The 16,912-nt window shown below is 41.6% G+C and overlaps 1 long non-coding RNA gene across 6 annotated transcripts in view; it reads right to left on the bottom strand.

Moving 5' to 3' along the window:
- LOC144614900 (uncharacterized) overlaps positions 1 to 16,579 on the bottom strand; it is a 31,838-nt gene extending 15,259 nt beyond the window's left edge. Inside the window, exons 1-3 of one of the 6 annotated variants that reach the window (XR_013553201.1) lie at positions 16,433 to 16,579; positions 16,226 to 16,355; positions 9,646 to 9,853 (exon numbers count right to left, since the gene is read on the bottom strand). This is a non-coding gene — a long non-coding RNA (uncharacterized LOC144614900). The other 5 variants (XR_013553203.2, XR_013553197.2, XR_013553196.2 and 2 more) reach the window with 5 other exon arrangements.
- Between the last annotated feature and the right edge of the window lie 333 nt (positions 16,580 to 16,912).

The raw sequence follows: 16,912 nt of genomic DNA on the forward strand, positions 1-16,912 counted from the left end.
GCTTGGGATTCTCTCTCTGTCCCTCTCTCTCTCTGTGCTCCTTCCCTGCTCTCTCTCTCTCTCTCTCTCTCTCTCTGTCTCTCAAAATAAATAAATAAACTTTAAAAATATTTTTAAAAAATTACTGATTTGGGGCACCTGGGTGACTCAGTTAAGCATCCAACTGGCTCAGGTCATGATCTTGCAGTCCGTGGGTTCCAACAGCTCAGAGCCTGGGCCCTGCTTCGATTCTGTGTCTCCCTTTCTCTGGCCCTGCCCCTCTCATGCTCTGTCTCTCTCTCTCTCAAAAGTAAATACACACTTAAAAATTAAAAATAAATAAATAAACAACCATTAAAACATTTAAAAATTACTGATTTAAGGACAGATTGACCTATCAGGAAGATAGTTTAGGCCAAGAGAGCCAAGGAGCTTCCATAGGAAAATCTAAAACATATTTATGGCAAGTATTTCCAATAGGATCATGAGACTCAGAGCCAGTCAGTCAAAGGCAAAACTTGAGGATCTCATTGTTTAAAGAGTCAGGTGGAAATATTATTTCTTAGGATAATTATAATTGGTTGGAAACACTGAAATATTTATATGAGAACGTTTTCAAAGCAGACACTGTTTTTAAATCAGCTGGCAGGCTAGAAAAAAACCTAAAAGGAGCCTGACAATTTGCTCTGGTGGTGCTGCTTCTCTTCTTTAAAGATTTTAGAAAAACGTTCTGCTCCTGGGTCATTTCATTTTATTCTTGTTAACTTATAGCTTCAGATTACAAAACACTTAATAATCAAATAGAGAGGCTCTTTTTCATCCTATAGTGCATTCTGCTTTTCAGCTAATGGATAAATTTCCACTCTGCTTCCAAGCGTTCACTTATTATATTCTTATAATAAAGCACTTGAACTCCATTTTGGTATGCAAACAGCCAAATCATGCAATTAGCCCATGCCTGGTTCTCCAGAACCAGCGGGCTGCATAGACACAGGTCAGGACCGTGTGGTTTTATGTTCAGGAGTCAATTATACTAGCTAAGGGAGATGCACTTAAGTAAAGTGCACTAGGGCTTTAATAGCTATCTTTATGATACAGGGAAAGCCACCTTCTTAATACCTGCAGTCTTCTTATCAACTTAATCAAATTTTTAATATCAGAATGTGGATTACAGTTATGTCACTTAGTACAGGCCAAGACCCTTCCTTCCTCCCTCCTCAGTAGGTTCCGCAGGCCACACAATGCCATGTTATGAAAACTACCCTTTAAACCTGATAAAATATTTAAGACATGTGTCCTGATAGTGTTATGTAAGCAAATACCAAGAAGAATCCAGTCGTTGGTGAACCTGATCGGGCCAGTCTCCAAGGACTGGGAAAATAATCTAGCCATGGCTGCAGTGCTGATATGCAAGGAGAGATTCCCAAGGTGTGGATTCCTGCAAGATCAGAGCCCAAATACCCTACATACTTCTTGAAAAGTGATTCCTTAATTGTCGCTTATTACTTTAACTAGGTTCAAGAGTCACTGAATCTGGGGACTTCAGTCAAGAAAGATTAAGTATTTGTGCCTATGGCATTGAAATCATAGGAAAAGGCAAAGGACAGGTGATCTTGAATGCAGGACAAAGACTATACGTATACATGTAATATACATATAATATACATATACATATACAAGTAATATACAAGTATATGTACATATACATATACATATAATATACAAGTATGTGTTCAGTAACAATTTGCTGCACATGCTAATAAATGCTAATAAATGGATGCATGGTTGGCACAAGAACAGACAGTCAGATCAATGGAACAGAATAGAGAACCCAGAAATGGACCCACAAACGTATGGCCAACTCATCTTTGACAAAGCAGGAAAGAATATCCAATGGAATAAAGACAGTCTCTTCAGCAAGTGGTGCTGGGAAAACCGGACAGCGACATGCAGAAGAATGAACCTGGACCACTTTCTTACACCATACACAAAAATAAACTCAAAACGGATGAAAGTTCTCAATGTAAGACAGGAAGCCATCAAAATCCTCGAGGAGAAAGCAGGCAAAAATTTCTTTGATGTTGGCCGCAGCAACTTCTTACTCAACAGGTCTCCGGAGGCAAGGGAAACAAAAGCAAAAATGAACTACTGGGACCTCATCAAAATAAAAAGCTTCTGCACAGTGAAGGAGACCATCAGCAAAACTAAAAGGCAAGTGACAGAATGGGAGAAGATATTTGCAAATGACCTATCAGATAAAGGGTTAGTATCCAAAATCTACAAAGAACTTATCCAACTCAACACCCAAAAAACAAATAATCCAGGGAAGAAATGGACAAAAGACATGAATAGACACTTCTCCAAAGAAGACATCCAGATGGCCAACCGACACATGAAAAAATGCTCAACGTCACTCATCATCAGGGAAATACAAATCAAAACCACAATGAGATACCACCTCACACCTGTCAGAATAGCTAACATTAACAACTCAGGTAACAACAGATGCTGGCGAGGATGTGGAGAAAGAGGATCTCTTTTGCATTGTTGGTGGCAATGCAAGCTGGTGTAGCCACTCTGGAAAACAGTTTGGAGGTTCTTCAAAAAACAAAAATAGAACTAGCCTACGGCCCAGCAATTGCACTACTAGGCACTTATTCATGGGATACAGGTGTGCTGTTTCGAAGGGACCCATGTACCCCCATGTTTATAGCAGCACTACCAACAATAGCCAAAATATGGAAAGAGCCCAAATGTCCATCGATGGATGAATGGATAAAGAAGATGTGGTATATATATATAATGGAGTATTACTTGGCAATCAAAAAGAATGAAATCTTGCCATTTGCAACTACATGGATGGAACTGGAGGGTATTATGCTAAGAAAAATTAGTCAGAGAAAGACAAATATCATATGACTTCACTCATATGAGGAGTTTAAGAGACAAAACAGATGAACATAAGGGAAGGGAAATTAAAATAATATAAAAACAGGGAGGGGGACAAAACAGAAGAGACTCATAAATATGGAGAACAAACTGAGGGTTGCTGGAGGGGTTGTGGGAGGGGGGATGGGCTAAATGGGTAAGGGGCACTAAGGAATCTACTCCTGAAATCATTGCTTCACGATATGCTAACTAATTTGGATGTAAATTTTAAAAAATGAAAAATAAATTTTAAAAAAAAGAAAAAAGAAAAATAAATAAATGAATGCATGGATGTTCACACTTTTTCCTCCTGATTCTCCATCTCAGGCCGGCTTGGTGCCGTGGGGCCCCTGTACAGGTCTTCTATGCCTTCACCCCCCCAGCTCTAATTAGCAAACCCTGGCAATTTTGCCTTCATAATAAACCTTGAATCTGCCTCCTCTTTGCTATGCTCTCTTCCTTTTTGTAGAATCTCAGTATCTCTGGGCTGAGTTACTACAATACCCTGCTCACTGGTCTCCCCTGCTTGCCCCTTCCAAAGCAGGGGACTCCTCACATCCTCCCTCCTCACCCTGCCTACCCGCCCCTCCCCGGCGTGCACACACATGCTCACACACACACACACTCCTGCCCCAAGTCATATATCTTCAGTGGCCCTTCATTACATGCCAGGCAAAGTCCAGATTTAGTAACTCGGTGCCTGCAGATGCGATCGCACAGTGTCACCAGAACTACCTTTCCTTCTCTCTCTCTCCACTCTCTATAGCCTCTTCCCCACCCTCACCCTCTGCCCCCACACCATCCCAGTGACGCTGCTCCACACACAGGGCCTGCACCTTCTCTCTGGACGGCTGTTCATACAGTTCCCTCTGCCAGGAATCCTGCCACTGGCTCCCTTGCCCCAAGGGAGCCTGCCAAACTCACTCATCCTCCGAGCCTGGGCCCACTGCCCATACTTCCAGAAAGCCTTTCCGAGATATTGCCAACTAAAATGCATCCACCCATCTACTCTACTTGCACAGTGCTTTATCTTGTCCTATTGTAGCACATTTCACAGCCTGCTTCATATCAATATTTATATGTGTGTTTCTCTCTCCCACCAGATTGTGGCATTTATGAGATCGGTGTCGTACCTTACTCATTTCTATGATCCCTTACAACTTAGCGTACAGCTTAGCACTGAGAAAGAGCTCAGAAATGTTTTCGAATATATGTCATTAATTTCTGTGTCAGAGCTATACATATTCTCTCTCCTCTCTCTCCCTCTCTCTTTCTCTCTCTCTCTCTCTCTCTCTCTCTCACACACACACACACACACACACACACACACAGCTGCCCCAGCTCAAAATGAAAATCTTTCCTAAGGACCCTGAGACCCACATGCAAGAATATTTTGTCTAACTGTGCACAGCCTATGGCCTTCACTCTTGTCATATAGCTTCTCTAGGCAATTAGTAAAACTGGCATGTGATGAACACGTAAGGTGCAAGCTCCCTGGAAAGCACGTGTGTACGAGAATGCACAGCACAGCTGCACAGCTCCTGGCCGTCTCCTTGATGAGTGCACCGACTTGGCCCTGGGAGAGCCATCCCTCCAGGAGCCCAGCAGAGCTCTCTGCCCCCAAACCACAGGGATGTGGTCCTTCAGGCAGTCGAACAGGGCTCCCTGTTTGTGCCACCATCCCTTTGATTAGGTGGGGCCACTTTCTCCCAAATCTGACATCTTCTGACTCACACGCAATGGGTGGCCCTAGAGCTGACAGTCTTTGCCAGGTAAGCCTTCAGATAAGCTGAAGTTGAAAGGAGCTTCCTGAGTCTCCTATTGGATTGGATCCACTTGTGATGCCACAGATGATCTGCTCAGAGTGGATTGCCAACATGCTGTTGGGATCCGGCCATTCTAATCTCTTTCCCAACCAGGGAGCACAAACTTTGTCTACATTTGCCCCTAATTTAGCAAGTAAGCTATTCATTCTAGACAGTAGGCAAGTCTCAAAGGTGATAAAGAAAAAGGTGATAAATGCGATTAAGACATCAAAAATTACATTAGAATTCTCTGAGCAAAAAAAAACATTCAATCTGAAGAGGAGGGGGAGTCATTGGAGCACTGAGCATGGAATTTTAAAATTACTAAATACAAGACCAAAAATATTTGTTTCCATATTTTCCCTACTCCTGTTTTGAGGTGGAGAAAATTTTTTCTCTTCCAGATCATTTCCTCCTGAGAGGTTGTACTTGGGAGGCAGAGTGGTTCTAATTCTTTGATGGGTAAGAACTGTTGAAGAGAGTGTTTAATCAAATCCTATTTTCTGGAAATAAATAGGCTAGTTAGCTGCTATTCACCACTCATCCACTTCTCTCTTTTTTTTTTTAATTTTTTTAACATTTATTTATTTTTGAGACAGAGAGAGACAGAGCATGAACAGGGGAGGGGCAGAGAGAGAGGGAGACACAGAATCTGAAACGGGCTCCAGGCTCTGAGCTGTCAGCACAGAGCCCGACACAGGGCTCGAACTCATGGACTGCGAGATCATGACCTGAGCCGAAGTCGGACGCTTAACCAACTGAGCCACCCAGGTGCCCCCATCCACTTCTCTCTTATCAGTGGTATTATCAGTTGAAGAAGACGTGGATTTGGTTCACCCCCAATTCCAAGTAGGAAAATCTTCCTGGCATTATCCTTGGGTTTTTCTTTCATTGGTAAAATGTATTTGGAAAAAAAATTTTATAAATAAAATACTCCATAATATGACCTAGATTTAAGGAGGGTTAGTTAGAGTAGTTCTATTTTCCTGCAACAAAGCTGTAATGTTTATTATTATTATCAAAGTAATACTTTAAGCAGATTTTCTATCTTTCTGTCTCTGTCTCACTCTTGATAGATAGATAGATAGATAGATAGAGGATAGAGGATAGATAGATGATAGATAGATATGATAGATAGATGATAGATAGACAGATAGACGATAGATAGATAGATATGATAGACAGATGGGTAGATACATACATACATACAGGAAAGATAGGGATATACATACACACACAAATACATACATGTCATTACATTTAAGTCCCCAGAGGTTTCAGAAGCAAAAAATTTTTACTCTGGATCCACTCAAGAGGTTTGGGGGATCCACATATGCCAATGGTCTGAATAATAGAAGGAACCCATTTGGGTCCATCCTGACTGCAGCCATATTCATGAATGAGCTGTCCCCAGGAGCCAATGTAGTAAAAATGAAGGTGAAAGATGGCCAGCTGAAGCTGATTCTCCCTGCTTTAATAGCTTCTACATCCCCACCTCTGCATCAGAAAACACAGGTTCTCCATGCTGCTCCTACAAAATAAAACACTCCTATTAGGCAAACCGTGCTTCCATTTCTAGTCTATACTCTTTCCTGAACCGACATGAATGAACTCCCGGGGCCAAGCTCCTGGAGTCAGGGTGACATTTATTCACTTAATAAGTCCATCAATAGAATTCACGCAAGCTAAAATTTGAAAAGAACACTCAGTTCTCAATTATGGTGATAAGTAAGACACAACTTCTGCCTCAATTCACAGTCCATCAGTGAGGATGGACAGGTGGCACCAGAACAGGTTGACAGGTGATGTAATGGAAGTGACATCAGTGCTGGAGCCCTGAAGGAGGCATGGCAGACTGCCTGGTGGGCTTCAGAGAGGAGGTGACCTGCATGGAGATTCCCAATGGACACAGACTGAAAATTTAAGAAAGAAATGTGTCCTTGGATATCAGAGTAGAAAACAAAGATTTCATAGGTGATATGTTTACAACAAAACTTTCTTTAAGCATTTTTTAAATGTTTATTTCTTTTTGAGAGAGAGACAGAGTGCAAGCAGGGGAGGGACAGAGAGAGAGGGAGACCCAGACTCCAAAGCAGGCTCCAGGCTCTGAGCTGTCAGCACAGAGCCCGATGCGGGATTTGAACCCATGAACCGTGAGATCACGCCCTGAGCCAAAGTTGGACGCTTAACCAATTAGCCACCCAGGCACCCCTACAATAAACTTTTCTTCAGCAGAGCTGTCAGAGTTTTCTTACTGTTATATAGTTTCTAAAAATGACGGTATCCCACATACCCTTCTGCAGTGTGACCTTGTCCATCTCCCATTAAGAGAAGGGGTCTGTGTCTTCAGCCCTTAAATGTGAGTGGGCCCTGTGACTGCTTTCACCAGTCAACTTCTCGTGGGCGTAGCAGTGAAATCATCGGAGGTCTTCCCTAGCCTGGCTGCTTTCACTTCTTGCCTCTTGGAAGCCAATCCCCAAGTAAGGAGTGTGCCTACTCTGAGACCACCATGCCGGGAAGAGGTCAAGCCACATGGAGAAGGCTTAGCAGAAGAGATGTCATTGCGTAGGGGGAGCAAGAGAAAACAAGAGGGAAAAGAAGGAGGAGAGGGAGAAGGAGAAGAAAGAGGAGGAGGAGAAAAAGAAGAAAAAGGGTGGTGGAGGAGAGGGAAGAGGAGGAGGAGGAGGAAAGAGAGGGAGGAGAGCGGAGGGGGAGGAGGAGAGAGGCTGAGAAGCACAGAGGTACAAGATATATGGATGTAGTCACCTTGGAAAGGGTCTCCAGTCCCAGCAGGCCCAGCTGACTTCTGTGAATCAGAGAGGAACTGCCCAGCCTATGCCTTCCTGCATGCCTGACCCACAAAATTGTGAACAAAATAAAATGGTTGGTTTAAGCCACTAAGTTTGGGGACAGTTTGTTGGTGCAGCGGAACGCTTACCAAAACACAGAGGTCCCACAGTGGTACGCGATGCTAAGGGAACTAGAATCCTAACATGACTTAGGATGTCATTTCATTAGCCCGTATGTATTGAGATGAAAGGGAAACCGAAGTCCCTTCGTGTTCTCTTCTGTTTTGTGCGTACTTCTATTGCTGGGCTGAGACTGATCTTCTCCCTTTATAGAAGTCAAAGGCAAACAATAGGGCAATTCATAATATTCCTTCCTCATGCTTAAGAGATCTTTTGTGGAAGCTGTGGAAGCTCCCAGGGTGTTGTCTTCCCTACATAAGGAAACCGACCTCTAAGTAAGGAGCTGTTTAAGTATTAGCCTGTCACACAATGGAGAAAACACTCTTTGTCCATTTTTCCTCTTTTCTATAAACTCCAAAGGTATACTCACACAAAGATTAATAGAGACTTTGGTCTTCATCACTCATGGACCTCAGAACATGATTACCTGCTTTGAAGGCTTTTAAAATCTCCCAGAAAACAATGTAACATTTCACTGCACTGCAGGAAAAGACTCACTCAAGTTTTTATTCATGGTTAATATGAAAGAGGAGAAAAAAAAAATCTGCCAAGGGCATTGAGTTTTACATTAAAAAGGGAATACTTAGTCTTAGAAATACCATAATAGGCTAGAATCACTTGCTTTGTGACTAGGGGTCCACACCTCCCACCAAAAACTGAGGGGCCACACAGAGCTTTCCAAAATACAATGAACTCACTCAAACATTATGAATGCAGTAAGGTATATTCAATAGTTCAGCCTTATTGCTTCTCTCCCTGTTCCCAGCCACCCCCAGCCCCAGCTTTGAGTCCTGGATTCATGGACTCTGATTTCATTCCACTTGGAAATTAGCAAATGGTGAGACTGATCAAAAAACTTGTCATCAGGCAGGACCTTTGTGAAATGGCTCTTTAATTAGCCATTTCATATTTTGTTATTTCTTTAGCGATTCATGTTAAAAATATGTTCCATGGATGCCAGCCTGCAGGAACGCAAAGCGCCCTTGTCACTCAGCAGTAATTCAGTGAAATAATAAATAATCGCATCAGCAGCCCTGGCCTCCAGCATTAGTTCTTCCCCCCAAACCCCCCGAGGCCATGTGGCCAGGCTCCCCACCCCAGACATCAAGCTCTGTGGTAAGCACGGAGTGGTCACCACAAACAAGAGAGCGATTTTGCCCTCCCAGGAGGCTTCTCTCCACAAAGAGAGAAGGACTGTGGGTATGTCTCCTGAATCTGAGGTCACCCAGGGTCTGGGTGTAAAAGGCTGACTTCTTTGACACGTTGTTATCACAAGCAGCATATCTCTTGAGTGAAATTTCAGGAATGGAAGTTCCTCAGGGAAAGATGCCATTTCATCCACTAAGCCAGATCAGCTGGAACTGGAAGGCAATGGCTTACGTCTGCGGAACAGCTTGGACCAGGACCTTGTGTTGTCAGCTTTTAGGTGGGGTCCACCCACTGGCTCTCGCCAAGATTTCAGCCGGGTCCTAGCCCCACCCTGGCCCAATGGATTCTCCTCACGGAGCATCTCAAGAAAGAAACAGTAACTTCCCCTAAGTGGCTCACCCCTCCTCATCTATGTTAGAAAAAGAGTAGGGATCTATCAAAATATGACAGAGGAAGATGTTATTCAGGCAACCCTAGGCTATAATCATAATGTTCATGAGAGTAAGCCAAATGTGGCTTTACATACGAGGCAGTCTGTTGGCAGGAGATGATGGAGATAAAAAGCAGCAAGGCAGAGATTCTGGCCTCCTCCCCAACCATGCAGAAGGCCAGGTTTTCATTTAGGACTGAGGGTTTTAATTCAGTCTATAAATGGAGATGACAAAGAAATAAGAAAAATCTACAGCAGCATTAGAATCTATGTTCACTCAGGAACACTCAGAAACACTCCTGTTCATTCTAGAACCTTCTAGAACAATGAACAGAGAACCCTGATTAGAGATTCCCACTCCACGCCCCCCCCCACACACACACACCTTTTTTCTACTCTCCTTTTTCTGCCCCCAGGGAATGGGTCCTGGATGTTTTTTACTTCACAGATTTCTAGATAATGTCAGTCCCTTGATCTAGCAACCATATGTGAATAAAAATGGAGACCACCACTGAAAAATCACATCTTGGGTGACAGGAAATGAGCAGAAAGGATAGAGCTGAGGAACGCAGTTCTGTTTTTCCTTCAAGGTTCTGGGGGATGAAATAAAGAATAAAGGCAGTTAGTGAAATGTTCTAGTCATTTACTTTTCTTTTTGCTTTCTTGATTCCTTAAGCAATAATCTTGTGCTTTGGACATCTAAAAAACATCCATCCTTTTTAAAAGTCCACTGTATCAATTAGGTACCATTTCTAAAGAGACAGTAGGTTTTTCTTAACTTCTCTTAAACTTGGTCAGTGCTGCCTATGTAACAAAGTAATTGATTTTAGAAATAGATTTTTTTTTTCTCATAGCAATATGAAGTCATCGAAATTTTAAATTGACAGTATTTTTTTGATTATTCGGTATAAGTGTGCTGAAAGCCATTGCTTTCTACACAGGCAAAATGTCTTATTCCCAAACTCATAAGGAATACAAGCAGAATCCACATGTTCTATGATTTTTCTTCCTGATGCTCTGAACATTAAAGAAACAAAATTCACTTCACAAGTATACATCTTAGGGAGCAGATCCTTAGAAACATCTAGGAAAGCAGAATCAGGATATGACCACAAATGGCCTCTTGATTGTGTATATGGGGTTTTTAAAACTAGTTCTTTCTAAGGAGATACAAAAAACAAAATCACTGTTTTTAAATTGTATTTCAGGGGAGCCTGGGTGGCTCAGTCAGTTAAGTGTTTGACTTCAGGTCAGGTCGTGATCTCGCGGTTCCTGAACTTGAGTCTCTGTGCTGATGGCTTGGAGGCTAGAACCTGCTTCAGATTCTGTGTCTCCCTCTTTCTCTGTCCCTCCTCTGCTACACTCTGGCTCTCTCTCTCAAATAAAAATAAAATAAAATAAAATAAATGTTTTTTAATTGTATTTCACACATAGCAGCCAACCAACAATCTAACAAACCCTGAAAAGAACATAAATGGTTAATGACAGAAAGTTGATTGGATTAATTTTGTTACATTTACACGGTGTAATGCTTTAAAGTGCATTGAGAATAGTGATGGCGTCTGTACTTATCTGTATCAAAAGATGCTCATGATATATTGCTAAGTGAAAAAGTCGGTTAGATTGTATAGCATAAATGCACATTTTGGGTTTTATGTTTTTAACTTTTATTTATTTTTGAGAGACAGAGCATGAGCGGAGGAAGGGCAGAAAGAGAGAAGGAGACACGGAATCTGAGGCAGGCTCTGGGCTGTCAGCACAGAGCCCAACACGAGGCTTGAACTCACAGACTGTGAGATCATGACCTGAGCTGAAGTCGGACACTTAACCGACTGAGCCACCCAGGCACCCCACACGTTTTGGTTTTTAAAAGGTATATGTATATCCATAGAAAAACATCTGGACAAACATGTCAAAATAGTGAATACGTCAGTGCTCGCTTCGGCAGCACATATACTAAAATAGTGAATACGTCAAAATGGTACCCATGCTGATTTCTGAGTGTTTGACAGAATTACGATGGACTTTTATTTTCTTCTTTAAACTTTCCTTTATGGTATGACTTTATTTTAATTTAGAACATCTATTACTTTGTATTAAAATGATATTTTCAATTAAAATTTTTTTTTCTTAAAAGGTGGACTTTTAGCACAATTTTAAACTGTGTTAGCTCATGCTGTCATTTAATGCTGAAGATCCTGAGCTGTCTATAAAACTGTCTGCCCTCAAAGACACTTGTAAAGGGGAAGACAGTGCAAAACAACTGGTAAAGGTTATGAAGACACGTTCAAGATATAAAGCTGGCATAAAAGAATGGCTAGACCACATATCCGGGATGTTTTAAAATTCTCAACCTAGACAGTTTTGGAAATGTTTTAGAAATTTTTCATTAATTCAAACGCCACAAATTTGGAATTTGTAAAAAGCAGTTTGTCACTCAGTAGAGTATCTTTTGAGGGGCACCTGGGTGACTCAGTCGGTTACGCATCCAACTCTTGGTTTCAGCTCAGGTCATGATCTCACAGTTTGTGGGTTTGAGCCCCACGTTGGGCTCTGCACTGACAGTGCTGAGCCTGCTTGGGATTCTCTGTCTCCCTCTCTCTGCTCCTCCCTGGCTTCTGATCTCTCTCTCTCTCTCTCAAAATAAATAAATTAATTAATTAATAAACTAAGAAAAAAAAAGAAGTTATCTTTTGAGAGTTATTTACTAAGAAAGACTTATTAAACACATAAATTGGATTATGTGAAAACTTGGTTAATTGGTTAATTTTTCTAAATGAGCCACTGGACTGTGCCTTCTAGGGGACAAACTGCATCTTTCTCGTTCCCCGTGTAAGCCCACTGTGTGCAGCTCCAAACACAGCACAGGTGCATAATTAAAGGGCTTTTACTATTATATTGTTATATTATACATTACTATATTATATTATATTATATTATATTATATTATATTATATTATATTCACATAATAGTACATTCCTTACACGCAAATAAAGCTCTTAGAAATGGAAGCTATCAGTCATTCAGTTAAACCTGCTTGGAAGTAACACGGAGAAGCATTCTTTATACCAAAAGTAACACAATTGCATTCTATTCAGGCTTTGAACTAAATTTTTTTCTTTGAATAACTTACAAGGTTAACAGGTTATGTAATTTTTTACTTAATTAATGAAATTTACACTGGCAGAATGTTAGATGAGTAGTAATCAAATACAGTACATTTCATCTGAAAATTGAGATCCTTTTACATATTTTGCTTTTGACTGCTTACTGTTTGATTTGATTTGAATACACTAACATTTTCTTTTCACCACAATCAAATCAAACAATTCCAACACGAAATGTCCTTTTTCTGCAAAGTAGTCTTATGGCATAACATCCTTTTTGTGCATAGCATTGTGATTAGCGTTGTTTGCTGCTGTCATTAAATTACATTCATTACAGAGAGGTATCAATTTCACAAAGAAAGAACATCAGGATGCAACAAAGAATGAGATGTTATACCCAATTTCATTGTCAGCCAACAGTGATGAGGTTTAAAGAGCAGAAAACTTGTGTGCATGTATCATGCACAAAAAGTAAGCCAGAGAATAGAAACATCACATCTGAACAGTCGTGAGACAGAGTAGATCATCTGCTATAACTGTGACCAATTTTAAGAAAGAAGGAAAGGGAGATTTACTTCCTTAAATAATGTTATTCTTCTTTAAATTCATTGTGAATAAGATAGTAGAAAAGGAGGACGTGTAATATCCCAAAGCAGAGGCTTTCTGTGTCCCTGATTCTTCCTCTCTGTTTGCCCCCACCCCACTGCTCTTGTGCCCCCAATTCCAAATGTGCATCCACACACACACACACACACACACACACACACACAGCATTATAGTAGCTAGGAATCTGCCCAAATATAACGCTAGTATACAAATGAAGATATTCACTGCACTTAACTCTAAGAATAGACTGAAACTATGTACTAGAAAAGTCTGGATTCAGACCTCTGGCTCCAGTACATGGGGCTTTTCCACGCTTCAGTGTGTGAAATCAGAGGTCTGCCGTCTATGAAACACAGAACACTGACTTGTTACTTAGGAAACAGCCGGTGGGACAATGTGCTCCCATCTTGATTCCAGATTTAAGCATACAATTGGAGAGAAACACAGCCCTTCTTGAATCGGATAATCGCTGTTGGGGAAAGGGGAACAAAAAAATACCCTTTCAAACCTGAATCTTATTTTTACTTTTCTTTGTTAAGTGGTAAAGTCCAAGCTGATAGCTAAATGTCAGATGAAGGTTAATCAAAATTCTGAGCATTGAAAATTGCTTACATTTGAATTTTGGTTAGAAGTATTCCTATTTTTTCTCTTTTGTTTTCTTGTATTTAATTTTTTTTTTAAATATTTATTTTTGAGACAGAGAGAGACAGAGCATGAATGGGGGAGGGGCAGAGAGAGAGGGAGACACAGAATCAGAAGCAGGCTCCAGGCTCTGAGCCATCAGCCCAGAGCCTGACGCGGGGCTCGAACTCACGAACCGTGAGATCGTGACCTGAGCTGAAGTCGGACGCTCAACCGACTGAGCCACCCAGGCGCCCCTTGTTTTCTTGTATTTATATAAAAAAATTTTTAGCACAGTCAAGTGAAGAAATCCCAGCATAAACTCTCATCTTCCCGAAACGTTTCATTAGAGTAAAACACCCTTTCTTTGTATCTGAGTTCACTTTGTTTGGATGGAGGAAGACAGGGTAAGATTCTGATGTAAGAGAATGGCAATGAAAGATGTTTTCTGCCACGTTGTAGGGCAGTTTACTTTAAAATGTACGTGGGAGAGGTTTTCGCGACTCTACCTTTCCACACCTAATAACTCAACCTTCAAGCCTCCATGCCCATACTTATCAAGGTTGGGAACAATTTCTTTTCGGTCATTTAAAAGTCTTCACTGCAGTAACTTCCTCTGAAACAGACCACCTCTTTCATTAGGAATATTTATGGGAAATAATATATTTGTACAGTTGAAAGCGTCACCTGTTTTGCTAAGTCCGTTCTTGTCTGAATGCAAATAGACTGTTAGAGAGTTTACTCAACAACACTTGCTCATGGAAAGTACTAATCAAAACTTGGCTACAGCAGTAAATTTTTATATTTTTTAACCACTGGATTCCAATTAAATGTATTCAATATAGCATGCTTTGATTAAAAATTTTTTTAAAGAGATTATGTATACAGCACTGTGTAAAACAAGGCAGGTTAGGTATGCAAGCACTTGTACATTCTTAATAGAAGTCTTTACCTGAAGGTAAAACCCAATAAAATGGAACCTATAATGTGCTATGGACTCGATGTTGATTTACCTGGGTTACCCCATCAGCAGAAACCAACTTTACCAGGGACACACTATCCTTATATATTTAGTGCATATAAAAATGCATATAAAGAAGTACTGAATTCATTAGGGCACATTTTTTCTTTAAAAAGTTCTTTGTTAACCCTGGATTATACTGATTGCAAATAAAGGAAGTTATTGCACTGCGCTGATGCTTATAAAGGGAGAGAAAATCCTTAATGTGAGCCTACGACTTCAATGAAAAAAGCATAAATAATAAAAGGTTTGGCCTTACTCAAATACACACATCTTTCAAAGAATCTTCTTGCTTTCACTGATATACAAATATTTTCCAAAAAAGATGTCATTGTATTTCATTGAAGTCTAGGAGGGCAGGTCTGAGACTAGATGACTAAAAATCATGGTGTCTTTTTTCTTTTCTTTTCTTTTTTCGGCGGGGGGGGTGTATCTCAATTTTTCCTCATCGGAGGATATTTAAACACAACGTTTTTGCACATTTCCTATAAAAAATTCACAGAACTTTCCTATGTGGGATTCCTTCCACCATGTTTCAGTTGCGGGATTAGCTGCAGTCTTAAAAAAATATTTGATTCTCTTTGCTCTGTGACATGGCTTAACGAACATAGGTTGAGTTTCTTGAGGAAATGTAAGAACTTCTTGACAACTGAGAAGTCTCCCAGACACTCATTCCCACCAGAGTTTTCCAAAACCACACATAAGCTGAGGCCACGAGGTGCCTACATCAGACAAGAAAAGAAGAACACGGCTTCCCTCCCTGACCTCCATTATATCTCAGTGAGCAATGTGTTTATTGCTCAGTTTTGCTGAGTGTTTAAATGTCCCTACTGTGCAAATTATGAGTGCAGCAGCCATTCTTTATAATTTCCAACTGTCTGATCTACTCTACTTGTCCTTAGTAGCCATCCACCTTTGAGAATTGCAAAAAGCCATGCCCATGATTATTTTTAATAAGGCCATTGCATTAAACCTTGGTGGGAATCCTCTAGTGATTTTTCTTTCCCTCAAAATCTATATTGCCTTTAAAAGCATTTCATTAAGACTCTGCACTTTTAAGGAGGGAAGAGGATAGGACAGATGGATGATATTAGCTACAATAACATTCTTTTTAATCCCAAGATTAAAAGTAATAATACTAACCTACAGAAAAGACCTGACTGTTTGCTTTGGGCCCTCGATTTTTAGGGTGTGGGGCTGCTGATGAGAGGGGCGGCTGAGTGGGAGACAAGGCAGACCTGCCCGCAAACTTCAGCAGCCGGGGTGCAGGGCACCCACGGGTGGTCTCAGGGGCGGAGGATGGGATTGGGCGTGGACACCAGGTGCCTTTCTCCCGGGACAGCGGGCCTTCCTACACTCTCAGCACGAAGACAAGTTGCCCACGGATTTCAGGAGTAGAAGGTAGGAGCCTACGATTTGACAGGTGAGGCAAGAGATAGTCCCATCTCTTCTCCCTTATCCTGGGGCCACGACCTCCCTCCGCAGCAAACGCCCCGTCCCACCCCTTACGAAGGAAAGCGAATCTGCTAGCTCTTTGCTCCCATCTGCTCATCCCTGAAACGGGCACATAAAGGTGGGCATAAGAGAGGTCCCTGGGAAGGGGCCATACCGGAGCCAGGGAGGTCTGGGTCGCCGGCGTGGTAGCACCTGCTTGGGTCCTCTTGGCGTCCCGAGGCCTTTCCCTCAGTTCGGGCGCCCTCTGGTGCCGCTATGGAGAAATTCACCCGGCGCGGGGAGCCCTGGAGGAAAATAGAGTCGCACTGTGTGTTTGAAAGAAGTAAGGGGGGGCTGCTGGTTCTGGTGGCCCATCGCCTACCTAAAACATCAGACTGGGTTCTTCCTCCGTGTGTTAAGGCTATAGAACCTCATGGTTTCCCTGAGCAATATGTTAGATACCAATGACCTTCCCCCAAACAGGCTTTTGTGAGATTCCAGATTCCAAAGGGAGAGAACAAGGAGGTCCCCCAACTTCCAGAACCAGCTTCGTCTATCTCTCTCTCTCCCTCTCTCCCTCTCTCTCCCTCTTTCTCTCTGACCACACACAAACTTATTTTCTCTTTCATCTACAAGGTCTCTAACACATTATTCTTAAACCCCCGTGTTGGTCTTTTTGAAGTCAATTTCGCTAAGCTAAAGCCCCCAGTTATTACATTAGACCCTAATCTAGATGTGACTGTTGAGGGGGCTCTGCAGGTGTCATTAAAATCACTAATCGGTTGACTGTAAATAAGGGAGATTATACTGGATAGTCTGGGCGGGCCTGACTTAATCAGTTGGGAGCTCTTAAAAGCCTGGC

This window comes from Panthera onca, chromosome A2 (genome assembly GCF_046562875.1).
Source record: "Panthera onca isolate mPanOnc1 chromosome A2, mPanOnc1 haplotype 2, whole genome shotgun sequence".
Classification (NCBI taxonomy): domain Eukaryota; kingdom Metazoa; phylum Chordata; class Mammalia; order Carnivora; family Felidae; genus Panthera; species Panthera onca.